The sequence below is a fragment of the Canis lupus genome, chromosome 5 (assembly GCF_048164855.1).
Source record: "Canis lupus baileyi chromosome 5, mCanLup2.hap1, whole genome shotgun sequence".
In the NCBI taxonomy this organism is placed as follows: Eukaryota; Metazoa; Chordata; class Mammalia; order Carnivora; family Canidae; genus Canis; species Canis lupus.
The window spans coordinates 45,525,421-45,539,173 of record NC_132842.1 but is presented as its reverse complement, the minus strand read 5'-3'; the positions used below and the strand labels follow the sequence as shown (position 1 = coordinate 45,539,173).

Sequence of the window (13,753 nt, the reverse complement as noted above, 5' to 3'; positions counted from 1 at the left end):
ATTCAAACCATATGGGTTCAAATCCCAGTCTGGTCTTTTTCCATCTGTGCAGCCTTGGGAAAAGTTCTTCCATGTTTAATCCTTTGGGATTAGTTTCCTAATCTACAAAATAGAAAGAGTGATGGTATTACCTTACTTCTCAGGTGGAATATGGGGATTAAAATTAATAGTACATATAAATCACTTGGACCAATAAGCAATGAATTAATCTTAGTTGCTATTACTATTACTATTGTAATAGTAATAATTAGGTGTTTCATACCAGTCTTTATTCCTCAACTGGAATATTCATGGGTTTAAGGACATTCCTAACTCAAAGTAGGTACTCAGGAAATAATCACTCGTTTTACATGCTGAATGAAGGGCCATCCACCTACCACATGAAATCACAAAATATAAAAGTTTGGTGGATGAGAAAATGAATGAGATGCAGGTAGATGCAGGATACATACAAACATGCATAGGTCAGGTGGAGGCAAAAATACTGAAGTTTTGTTTCTAAGACATCAGTATATGACATCCTGTGCCCACTTCCATTTCAGCTCAATTTCTCTTCACATGCTACATGATATGAAAGGGCATGTCTTTTTCTGACATTAACAATTAAAAAGTTCAACAGGAGGACACTGCTCCTTCAAGCATTGGTAATGAAGAACGGCAGAGGGAATCCTGGATATGATTCCTAGCTACGGCCTTCGGATAAAGTTGGCCTAGGTAGTGCGCTTGAGATGAACACGTATTATAGTCAAATGGTCTCAGTATTCAAGTGCCTTGCCAAAAGCCCGAAACACCGAGTGCTCCTTGTATCAATGCACACTTGGGCTGTGGGAACCCCAGACACAGATGCCTGTCAGGCCACATGTATTTCTGCCATAAATACAACTTTCAAATGTGCTCCACTCTTATCCAGACCTCCAGACAAGGAAGCCGTTAAATGATTTTTTTCCCTTCTTTCCTGTAAGCTGCCTTTGCCTTTGAACTGCTGCTAAGCAGTTGTCCCACAGGGTGGAGGTGGAATTAGCAGCTGCAGCATGTCTTTCAGCGTCATCGCATCGGTATGTTGCTTCCTTTCACTCTCCGGTTGGGGAAGATCCCACCCCTCCTTTGCATTCCTCCTGAGCAAGTTGTGTCAAGGCAAGGCAAGAGAGGAAGCTATTCCCATCCTCCAGGGTGTAATCAAAAAGGAAGGTTTTAATTAGTTTCTCAGGATGTTCTCAGTTTCTGCACAGAGCAGCCCTTCCCTTCCTTGGCATCAGAGCACTTCCTGGATTCTTCAAGAAACACACAGTTTTACTGTCTCAGGTGTGAGACTCTATTGAAATGTAACAAGGAGTCCTGTCTTTGCTAGCCTTACCACAAGTGCAGTCCTCTATTTATTTGTATAATTAGATGATTGGGGATTGTCTCTCTCTCTCATTTTGCTGAGGATTCTATGCAGGTGGGGGCATGTCTGATTTGGGTCTCTATGATCTGAGCACCAGCAGCATGTCTGGCACATACCACATACTCGATGGATGGTTGCAAAATAAAATGATGTACATGTGATTGAAGAAGCTTCCCCTATGACAAACAAGATAGCACCTGAAGCATATGTGGCCCCCAGGGATTGCTTCTTCATGATCTTCCTGGAAGGTGTACTGTTGATGACGGTGTCTTTTCTATGTTCCAGACACTTCTCTTTGCAGAAGTGTACACCTTGTGCATCTCATTTACTATAGCTATTAACTCAATCCTTATAACAACACTGTGAATAGATTCTGTGATTATCCCCATTTTACAGGTGAGAAATATGAGACAGGGAGAGAGAAATGTCCTGAGGTCACAGAGAAGCTACTGGAAGAGCCTGGAACAGAACAAGCCCAATTGGCTCCAGAGTCTGTACACCAACTCACTATGTGATTCAGCCTCCTGGGAGGCTACATAAATAGTGCTTTCCATCCACCAAGTACATGTAGCCTGAGTGATAATCATCCTAACTGGCCAAAAAGAAAAAAAAAAAGTAATTCAGGTCTAGGCAGATACGCATAAATTTATAAACCATTTTTCATATTTAGGGACCCCCATAAACAAATACACACTTCAGATTTAACAGGATCAAGGACTGTGTATCATCACAGGCAAAAATAAACCCGGGCAAAAATTATCCCTTGAATCCCTTGATGTCAAGTACACTCTTACACATCTAGTGAATCAAAAGTCTGCCTCTTTCTTTCCTTTTTTTTCTTTTTCTTCTTTTCTTTTCTTTTTTTTTTTACAATATCACTTGAAGGATAGTTATGTGAATGTACAAATTAACTGTTCACTCCACTCCACAGACTTCATGGAATCCCAAGCGGCTAAAGGATAGAGGTTAAATCCCATTAAATTAGGATTTCTGTATGAAGAAATGTTCCTGCGGTACCGAAAGGCATATACTTCATTCCAGTATAAGTAGAATTTAGACACAAAGAAGTGGGCAGGAAAACATTTCTCCCTCCTCTAAATCCCCAGTGCACATTGGACCATTCTTCTTGTTCTTGACATTTAGTGGATTGTAGTCTGATGTCTGCACTCATCTCCCTACAAAAACTATCAACTCCTTAAAACAGGAACTGTGTCTTGGAGTAAAAGGCAGTGTTCTGGAAAGAGCAAGATTTCTATTGGTAAGTGCAATTACCCCTTGCTATTTGCACTACCTTGGGCAAGTTCCTTAACTTCTCGCATCCTTGCTTTATTCATCTATAATATGAGGTTAATAGTGGTACGTGTAGTATTACCAGCTAGAATTTTAAGATTATTTGGGACTTTGTTTTCTCATTGAAATTGATATGCTTTAGTCTGGGAACACATTAAGATTTCAGTAAATAAATTAAAAACAAACAGACAAACACCTTCTTAAACCCATAAAGGCAAAGAAAACAAGGGAAGAGAGATAAGATAGAAAAACACACATCCGTACTGAAAGCCGTGGACTGATGTGTGATCTGATTTGGCAGATGGTCAAACACGGAAACCCTCTGGTGAATGAAGGCACAGAGAAGGGGAGAAGGCTCATTTGCATTTCAGAATCTCAGAAAGGCTCCGGAGTTGGGAGACAGGAGGCACTTTGGAAGTGGGTGTTGGTGGGATGAAAGCAAGAATGCCACTGAAGGTCTTCGTAAGGACTGGTGAAACCCTGGGGTCCTTTCCATTCCCCACACAAGGCCAGGTGCCTGCACGGCTTAACTGTGAGTAATGCTTATGTACACAAAGCACTAGGCAGACAGAATATTAATATGACCAAAAATTGTTATTTAAATTACATTAGAAAAACAGAGAAAGAAGTGTGTGTTTGAGGTGAGAGGAGGTACTTGAGGAGGCTAAATCCTTGTCTTCCATTGTTCGGGACAATATCTAAAAATCAACAAATTAAAAAGCCAGCAATAGAGCACATTATATAAAACAATGAAGGCAAATACCCAGAAGAAACAACTAAAAGGATTAAAAGGTGATTTCCTCTAAGGGATGAGAATTGAAGTTGCCTGGGTGAGACAGGGGCTAATATTTTGTATTATAAGCCTAGAAGAGTGATTTGACTTTTATATCTATGTACGTTTTTAATCTTGAAAAAAAGTTTTTAAATGAAGGGTGGGCTACAGAAGGCATCAATAAACATCACTGCCAGGTCTCTTAATCCTTGCTCATTTTTATTTTACCCCCTGTTCATTTCATTTATTTATGCTCATATTTATTGCTCTGTAAGTTCTCCTTAAATGTTTACTAAATGACTGAGAAAAAAAAACATATAAATAAATAAATAAGCAAATGAACCATGAAGATTCACAAACTGAGTCACCAACGTCTTCAGAAGTGGGAAAAAGGAAGGGACACATTTATTACCTTAGATTTTATAATGTAAAAAATGAACAGTCACCTAGGAACAAAGTTTTGAACAATGAATGATCAGTGTCCTTGGCACTTTTTATGGGAGGGACAGAGAGAAACTGCTATAAATAGGAAATCAGGTATCTGTTCCAAAGGCATGACCTGAGAAATATGAGAATTATGTTTAACTTAAAAAAACTCCCTTAAAGTACCATACTCGACCTAAAATATGACTGGTAAATTAATCTGACAGTGTCAACTCTTAGGTTGACCTTTGCCATTACCACTGCTACATGGGCTCGCATGTCTCCGCACCTCCCCTTCAGCTCCACAAGCATGGCGGTGATTGATTTAGCACTAGTGTTCACCAGGTCACATTTACCGTTGGGGAGCTTGGCACACGTTAGCATATTCACACACACACTCAGGACTTCACAGGACTTCACATGGCACAAATAAGCAACTATCACCTTGACTAACCCGTGTCACAGTTTGGTTTTGTATGTACTCTTCTCTCCAGGAGGAGTCTCCTCCCTAGAGTTTCCATCCTTGGAGGAAGAACACTTTGCAAAGATGGGAGAAGAGAATGAATTGATGCATCTAGAAGCCAAGGAACATCAAAGATTGCTGGCAACCACCAGAAATTATGAGGAAGGGATGGACTGAGTTTTCTCTCAGAGCCTCCAGAAGGAATCAGCCCTATTGGCACCTCAGTGTTGGACTACTAGCCTCCAAAACTGTGAAAGAATAAACTTCTCTTGCTTAAGCCTGTCCCCTCTTGCATTCTTTCATCAGGATGAACCAGAAGAGATTAGGTAAAAAGAAGATCCACTTCAGTGAGTTGTTTACTCCTCTTACACTCAGCTGTTTCATTTCTTTTGTGACCCCTGCCTGCCAAGGCTACAACTTCTTCACTGAAGCACAAATCAATGAAGATCAAAGGTCTGACCTCAACCAAGGAGAAATGTGATGGGTCCATCACTTGGTTTGCATGTTTGCTTGTTTGTTGAGATGCATGAAGGAAAAATAGCAGGAGAGGACCGCATAGATCTTTTCTTCTCCAAGAAAATTGCTTCTGAAAATCCAGATGACATGTATTTTTGAGGATTTTTTAAAAATTATATTTCCAATAGTAAAAATAAATTAAACTCTCTCTCCCAACACCCACACATACTGCTCAGCAGAGCTGGTGATTTATGATTTAATAATCCCCTCAGAAATACAAAACCCAGTCAAACAACAAAGGTTCAGATTAAACCCAAGCGAAATCAACAGATGCCTGGCACCATGTACTAACTACCACCAACTGGAGGGTCCCATGGAATGCATGAAGGAGGGAATTCCAGAGACACTGAGTCAGTCCTGGAGCCAACGTGCCACTCTTGGCAATGACTAGGGACAAAGGAAAGTCCCAGGTGAAGAGTTCAAGTTTTATTGAATCCATTTCATTACTGAAATCTCCAGTGATGTAAGATTTCTAAGCTTGAAGTCATTATCTGAATGCTGGGCTATATCTTTCATAAGAATTAAATATCAAAAGAGGATAACAAAGGTGGTCCAAAGGACACTAGTAGATTTGTAACTATGGGAAACTGTCAGTGAATATGTGCAATGAATTAACCTTGGCCAATTTTGCTGATCCTAATTATTAGGTTCTTTTTAGTACATAGGTCCTATAGTAAGAAGTATGTGAGTGTCTTGTCTCCTCCCCACAACCTCGCTACCACCGATGATAGCAAGTCTCAGACTGAGTTCTGCTGTATCAACACTATCAAACAGTCACAAAAAGCAAAGCATAGACAGTACTGTAAGCTTTATATAGTTCCAGGTTTCTGAACTTTTTTAGGTGTTTGAACCACATTCTGCATGAAAAGTTCCCTCAAAGCAAATGCAATAGTATTTCAGCAGAAGGTTTTAGCTACATTCAGGCAAGTAAGTACTCGGAATCAGGAAGCTTATTGGAGAGTTATGCCTTGGCACCACCCTGCAGGGCACAGATTACATGGGTTGCTCCATTTTTATGTTTCATTCATGCAAGGGTGAGGGCTGTGTCTTAAACATTTCTAGCTAGTCCACATCCAAACACCTAATATCATGAATAAAAAACCTATTTATTACATTTGCTAAGCTACTTTACAAACTCTCATATTCAGTTGGGTGCTGAATTTCTTGCCATAGCTAACTCTGGAGCAGGATCTTCCAGTTAGATGCTAACTAATAAACCATGTACAAAGGTGAAGAGTATCCCCCCAAAGGAATTTGTGAATGTGACCTTATTTGGAAATAGGGTCTTTGTACAAGTAATCAAGTTCAGACAGGGTCATAGTGGATTGGAATATGCTCTAATCCAACAACTAGTATCCTTATAAGTGGAGGGAAATTTGAGCACAGACATATACAGAGGGAAGAACACTTTGCAAAGATGGGAGAAGAGAATGAATTGATGCATCTAGAAGCCAAGGAACATCAAAGATTGCTGGCAACCACCAGAAATTATGAGGAAGGGATGGACTGAGTTTTCTCTCAGAGCCTCCAGAAGGAATCAGCCCTATTGGCACCTCAGTGTTGGACTACTAGCCTCCAAAACTGTGAAAGAATAAACTTCTCTTGCTTAAGCCTGTCTGCACTAATTTGTTAGGACAGTATCAGGAAACTAATACACCAAGGAATATGGAATATGTATTTCCAAGTAGGACCGCTAACAACTCCAGGGGATAGAAACTAACCACTACACACATCACAATGCTAACAATGCTGAAGCATCCAAAAGTAAATTGTAGGCAACATGACAACATGCTAGTAGGATTGCCATATGTATGTTTTTAACAATTATATTTTGAACAGCTGTACAAAGCAGCTAAAAGCCACATAAGACACAGATCACCTTTATATCCTTGGATCTGTAGATCCATTCCAGTTTTTTTAGACTTAGAAGACAGAGTAGTTTCTGTCTCATCTTTCCCAAGGACTTTTGGAGCCTTTGTAGGGCATGGCTCATTCACAGGCTCAGTTTGCTATTGATTAATAGACATCATGTGTGCCAACAGATGAAGCCAAATCCCATATATAAAACATCACCCATCTTGACCAGAAATTTTGGTTTTTGAGGTGAAAAGACAAAAATTTATTTGAAAGAATCTTTTGTGATTTTTTTCTAATGAAGGAGCTCTATAAAAGGAAATAAAAGAGAATCATTGTGTGGATAACAAGGGATGAATATGATTTATTGCAATTTATTCAAATTACTTGTACATATACATTTTATTCAAATCCTCATATTTTTGTGACTGTCGACTCACTGGTGCTAAATCATCCTGAGTAAAAATCCTTGTTCTGAAACTTATTGTCTGTGTAAACTGGAGAGAGCCTTTATTTGTACAAACCACAATAATGTACACCTCACAAGCTTGTAATGAGGATCCAGTGAAACTATATATGTCACATATGAATTGCACAATGCTAGATAAATATTTGCTTCTTTCCTCCATTGACAAAGATCTTGCATTTTTTTTGTAAGAAGTCAGTTGTTCCAGTATGGAACCCACTATTTTGTTATGAAATCTAGGCATAAGTGATAGTCATAGAAGTCCACTTGCTCCTTCAGGTTTGCCTATAGACTTCAGAGTGCTATGGACCAGAAACAGGCAGGCCCCTGCAGAGAGGAGCATCACTGTGCCTTTAGCTCCAGGTGCTTCCGCCTACAGATTGACAGTGGCCAGAAGCTGAGTTTCATCCCCAAAGTACACCCCTACACCACCACCACCCCAACAGTATTCCTCTAGCTTCACTTTTTGGACCCACACTGGAATGAGTTGAATGTGCTACAAGCATAAGATGGGCCACCATGTATATTAATGGGCACAGCACTGTCCTGCCTCAGGGGAAAGCACATGAATTTGGGACCATGAGAGAGTGATTTTGAATTGAGGAGCCACCTTTTACTACCCGGCACACCTTAGGAAACTTACTTTAACTTCCTCAGCCTCAACGTCTCATCTGGAAACATGGAGCTCTTATTTCCCCTGTTGTTGACTTGCAGTGAAGATCAAATAAGATAATATGCAAAAAGTTCTTTGCACAGTGCCCAACTCATACCTGACTTCCAACCAACAGACCCCCCACACACACACCCTATATATACTCTGTTCACTGTGCCTTCCCTCCTCTTTTGCTCTCACAGAAATATTGTTCTTCATTAATGGCTGGCTTCTCACAACTTCTTCCTATCCCTCATGCTCAGTGAATCTCCCTAAAGTACTTCTGCTCTTATTTCCAATAGTAACTTAGAGATCCCAGGTTTTGTAGCCTTACTCTGTGCCAAGAGCTCCATAAATACTCTCAGATTGTCACCACAACTCTCCAACATAGGTCATACTTCCCCTAATTTACATAAAAGGAGATCAAGGCCAGGAGAGATTACACTTAACCTAACAAGTGAGTGAATCAAAATCCAGTGTGTCTAACTATGCAACCCCTACATGGCATTGTCTAGAAGACTTACTGGCCCATACTACCAGTCACATTTTAGGCATGCAATCCATGTACCAAGTGACAACATGCATGAAGACAGTTTTAACACAATGTTTAAGTTCATAGTAAATGCGGAATAAAAGTTAGTTAATTATTACTACAAATAGTTAATTGGTAATTAATTGATGATAGTTAAATAATTGTGAATATGTTTATTATCCTATAGACGTTCTCAGGCAAAAGGAATTCCTGAAAAAGAAAGACTTCTTTCTATTTCCTAAGAAAAGAGGATTTTTGAAAGGTTATGGATTAAGGCAGAATCCAATCATTAAAAAAAAAAAAAAAGGCTCAAAGAAAATTAGGAAAACTTGGGTCCATCCCATAATGAGGCTCTTCCTTAGCATAACATTCAACAATATTTTTAAAGGTGCTGTGGTGACGTGTTGACAGTTGTTAAGGCTATGATGAAAAGATATCAAAGGGAGAAGAGTGAATACAAGACCATGAGCCATGTAGAGCTGGTAATCAAGGGACAGCCCAGTTTTACATACTTGCTCATCTCCCTGACTAACAGTGAAGGCCCCACCCCAGCCCCCCTCACCCCATGTTAGAATCTAACTACACCATAGTCGAGAGTTAGAGTAACACAAAAGTAATTCCGTAATGATGAGAATCAGATTCCTTCAACTCAAGTTATGACAGACTTCTTACTATCCACCAATTTCCGCAAGACTACTTTAAACTGATTTTGTTATCTGTATCCTGAGAATTTGGCCTGGTGTCCTAATTCAAGTAGGGATTGCTAATTTCTCACACTCAGTTTTAAAGACCAAGTTGCCAACAGTGGAGTAAAGTATTATCTCTGCCTCAGATCCTATAGAGGAGCTCCACTGGGTCAGTGCCCAGGACACCTGCCATGTCAATAAAGAAAAGCCCACATGAGAAAGGAGTTGGTTATTTTGATAAGACCCTTAGCAGTAATTTCCTGAGAATGGAAAAGTGAGATCGAATGTGTCTGGCAGAGCTACTGATGGTGAGTGGTCGTACACCGTTGTTATTGTTTTGTTTCGTTTCCCCGAAGGAGGAGGTGAACACATGTTTTAGCTTTATATCTGGCACCCAGCCCTTTCTAAGGAAGAACTTCTGACTCTTGCCAGCAATAGACTTAACTGCTTTCGACTGGATTTTATTAATCTGGATGGTCATGCATCCAAATCACAAACAGAAAGGAGGTTTTCCCCAAGCCAGGGCCAGGTGCAGAAGAACCGCACACTGACCCTCACTGTAATGTGTGCTGATGATATTCTGAAACAGCCGTGACTTAGGTCCATTGGGAGCAAGATACAACTCTATTATCATGGTTACAACTGGACTTTCCCAGGTTTCCCAAGTTTGTAGATCCAATAATACTGAAGGCAATTCCTGCTGAGCACAATCATTAAAAACAAGAAAATAAAATTTCAAAGACCTACTATGACCTAACGACCATTATCTCATAAAATAAGGATATTTTAACAATAAAAGAAGTAAGACACTCATAATCTCAGAATAAAGGAGGCTTCTAAGTTACTAATTTAGAATTACATTTTTCAAAAGTATTCTGATGATTCTTATGAAACTACTAACCAATGAAAATATAAAAATGAAAAAAAAAACAGAATGTTTCTCATTTTCTGGAAAAATCCTTAAATATGACTAACTGGTCCTGGAGGAGCATATCTCATCGATTACCTAAGGTATAAATATAGGAATTTTGTGTGTGTGTGTGGGGGGGTTGTTTTGTTTTGTTTCGTTTTACATATAGGAATTTTGCTAGAATTCATGAATGCGTAAATTGGGTTAATGGAATCCTGGAAAAAACCTGATGAAATCCTGGAGACAGATTTGTGGCTGAGACCACAACTGAGCCTCAGCCCTTCTATTGTGCCATCCTGATGCCTCTAGCCACACTGCTCACTTTTGCCTCAAAACTCTCCCATGGGGCCATGATTAGCCACACCACTTGGCATTTAATCCCACATCTTTGATATTGACAGCTCACAGCACTTACTTGGCTACATTACATTCCATACATATTTTCTAGATGAATAGAATTTCTTCCACATCCAAGGGCAAGAAAGTCCCTGGCAAAATGTAGGACTAAAATATAAATACAGTAGCCTCTGTAATAAGATTAGTCATTTCAAATACCCACATGGGCAGGAAGATAACATGAACATTGAAATTCTGTAGGCATATAAAGTCCAATTTAAAAAAGAAAAAACTACTGAGGCATCTAAAAACAAATTCTGGGAGTTAAAACCTGATTTCCCAGGTATCTTATTTTTGCTTAAGCCCCTTTTTCCACCATTCTTTTACTTAAGAAGGCTTAGCCTTTCTTCTTTTCAAGTGTACCTTTCTTCTCAGAAGTCTTTCCAACTATCCCATCCTTGCGTGATTTTTCCCACCTATGAGTTCCTGGAGTGTTTGTTATCTCTTCTCTTCTCCCTCAAAGCAAAAAAATTAAGAGTGTTATAGGCGCAATGAGGGCTAAATAACAGATCTTTTTCCACCCTACTAAGCAAGATATTCCCACCCTACCTTCCACAAACCAGGGAAATTCTAATCACCCCTCAAGGTCACATCAGCAGAGTTGCTTCCTTCTCCTTATACCAGCCTGGGGTCTCTTCCCTTCTACCCTAATTAACTATTTCCTCTTCCAAGACTCCATGTAAACTTTTTCCATTGAGCAAAAAGAGTACATGTGTTATGGTGAAATTACTGAGATTAAAAGTCAAATGGCCCACTAATACTGCCTCACATAGTCTTCAGTTGCTTAATCCAATCTGCAACGACTAATTAAAACTTCTCTCCCTTCAATCTTCTAAAAACAGTCTCATTCTTCTTAGTTTTAGCATATAAACGTGCCTCTGAAATGGAAGATAGAGAGCACCTGATGAGAAATCCCAAACATCAAATATTTCCCTAATATTACCTATATCAAACAACCCACACTGAACCCTTACTATCTTCCGCCATCTTGTTACAGTGAAGGATATGCCCCTTCTTCTGAGAGTAACCTCTTCAGATCCCACTATTTTTCATCTTTTCATAAACTATAAATACTTGTTATCCCTTTTTCCTCTTTGTGTAGTCAAACTCTCAACTGGATTCTATCACTTGGCTCTTTCTGTGGTCTGAATGTACAAGTTCCCTGAAAAATTCTTATGTTGAAATCCTAATGCCCATGTGACGGTACTGAAATGTGGGGCCTCTGGGAGGTATTTAGGTCATAGGATGGAACAGACTAAGACATCTCTTAAACATAGATAAATCTCTCTCCCACCTCAAAAACAAATATGCATCCTCAATGAAACCTTCATTCCTCCATTCCCACCCCAACTCCTGCAGCATCTCTTTTTAACCTTTTATAGCTAACCTGCCATAGGGCTACCTATACATGCTGTCACCATTTCCACATCTCCCATAAAAAAGTAGCCTCTCCATAGTTCCTTCCCAGCACCTTACTTCATGAGTCCCCTCCATAAAGTTGTAAAATCTAGCCAGTAAAACTAAAGGATGCTCAAATAAATTTGAATCTCAAATAATAATAATAATAATAATAATAATAATAATAATAATAATAATTTTAGCAGATTTTTAGATGTAGTACAGGGCATACTTACACTAAAAAAAGTGCTTTGTTTTTTGTTTTTTGTTTTTTTTTTTTTAATTTGAGAGAGAAAGAGAGAGAGAGCATGAGCAGGGGGAGATTCTGAGGGAGTGGGAAAAGCAGACTCCCCACTGAGTGGGATGCCCTACACTGGGCTCCATTCCAGGATTCCAAGATCATGACCTGAGCCGAAGGTAGCCACTTAACCAACTAAGCCACCCAGATGCCCCAAGAAATACTTGTTGTTTATCTGAAACTCAAACTAGTTGCCCATATTTTATCCAGCAACCCTGTCTTTCCCACATAATACAATCCAACTTGGATATATTCTGGTCCTTTGATTTGGAATGTTTTGCATTGCTGTTTTTACAAATGTTAAGTGTATTCATTGCCTAAGCCTGATGTAAAAAAGAGCCACCGACTCGGCGGTTTAAAACCAGAGAAATGTATGATCTCATAATTCTGGGGTTAGAAGTCCAAATTCAAGATGCTGGCAGGGCTATCCCATTCTTTTCACCTTCCTTCTGGGAGCCCCAGATGATTTTTGGTTTATGGCAGGATAACTTTGATCCAGATCTGGCTCAGTCTTCACATATTCATCTTTCCTTTCTGTGTCTTCTCCTCCTCTTGTAAGGACACCTGTCATATTGCGCTAAGGGCCCACCTTATTCCAGTATGACCTCAGATTAATTAATTACATTGATAATGACCAAATTTCCAAGAAAGATTAAATACTGAGGACTGATGACTAGGATTTCAACATATCTTTTGGGTTGACACAAGTCAACCCTCACACTATTTCTTCTGCTAGGAACGTTCTGTTTTCTCTTTTCCCTAGGGTCTCCTATTTACTTCTACCCACACTTTAAATTTCAACTTAGCAAACAACTCTTTGACTTTCTTAAGTTAATCCCATCCCCTAATTCTGTACTTTTAAAGGACCATATTCTTCTCTTCATTGCACTTTTAGAGTCTGTGTGATAATTCTACATGCACCAGCTTGATAATGTGATGAATGTCTTTGTTTTGATTTGGACTGCACTCCATGAAGGCAAGAACCAGGCCTGTTTGGCTCATTAGTATTTGCTGGGCTGTGAGCCTTACACTTGGAAGGTACTTAATGAAGACTTGTCCTATTAATGAATAAATCAATCATGATTTTGATGAATTATTTTACAGCATAAATGCCTTAAGGGCAGAATGGAATCTTTATATTCACAAAGCCTAGAAGAGGCTTGATAGAAAACCTGTGTTCAATTAGAGATTTCTGAATAATTAATTAGTTGTTTTCATTCTTACTCTTTTGTGGCTTTTATCCTAAAAAGAATATCAGGGGACACCTGGGTGGCTTAGCGATTTAGTGCCTGCCTTCAGCCCAGGGCCTGATCCTGGAGTCCCAGGATCGAGTCCCACATCGGGCTCCCTGCATGGAGTCTGCTTCTCCCTCTGCCTGTGTCTCTGCCTCTCTCTCTGTGTGTCTCTCACGAATAAATAAATAAAATCTAAAAAAAAAAAAAAAAAAAAAAAAAAAAGAACATCAGGGAGGGAGACAATTACCAGGTAAGATAGATAAGATAGAGATAGGTGTTTGTGTATTAAATGCATAAAACACTTAATTCATTTTAAGTATTTCATTTAGTATTTCATTTAGTTTCAAATGTTCAACAAAATCATTCAATTTTATTCATGAGAGACACACACAGAGATAGAGAGAGGCAGAGACACAGGCAGAGGGAGAAGCAGGCTCCGTGTCAGGAGCCTGACGTGGGACTCAATCCCAGGTCTCCA

General features: G+C 39.4%; 1 long non-coding RNA gene across 13 annotated transcripts in view; it reads right to left on the bottom strand.

Annotated features, from left to right (window-relative positions):
* The window catches only part of LOC140633643 (uncharacterized), a 440,888-nt gene that overhangs the window by 28,172 nt on the left and 398,963 nt on the right, over positions 1-13,753 (bottom strand). For 4 of the 13 annotated variants that reach the window (XR_012031214.1, XR_012031216.1, XR_012031220.1 and 1 more), the window contains one exon: positions 10,708-10,800. The exons of the other annotated variants lie outside the window; for them this stretch is intronic. This is a non-coding gene — a long non-coding RNA (uncharacterized lncRNA). The remainder of the gene's footprint in view (positions 1-10,707; positions 10,801-13,753) is intronic. 13 annotated transcript variants of the gene reach the window in all.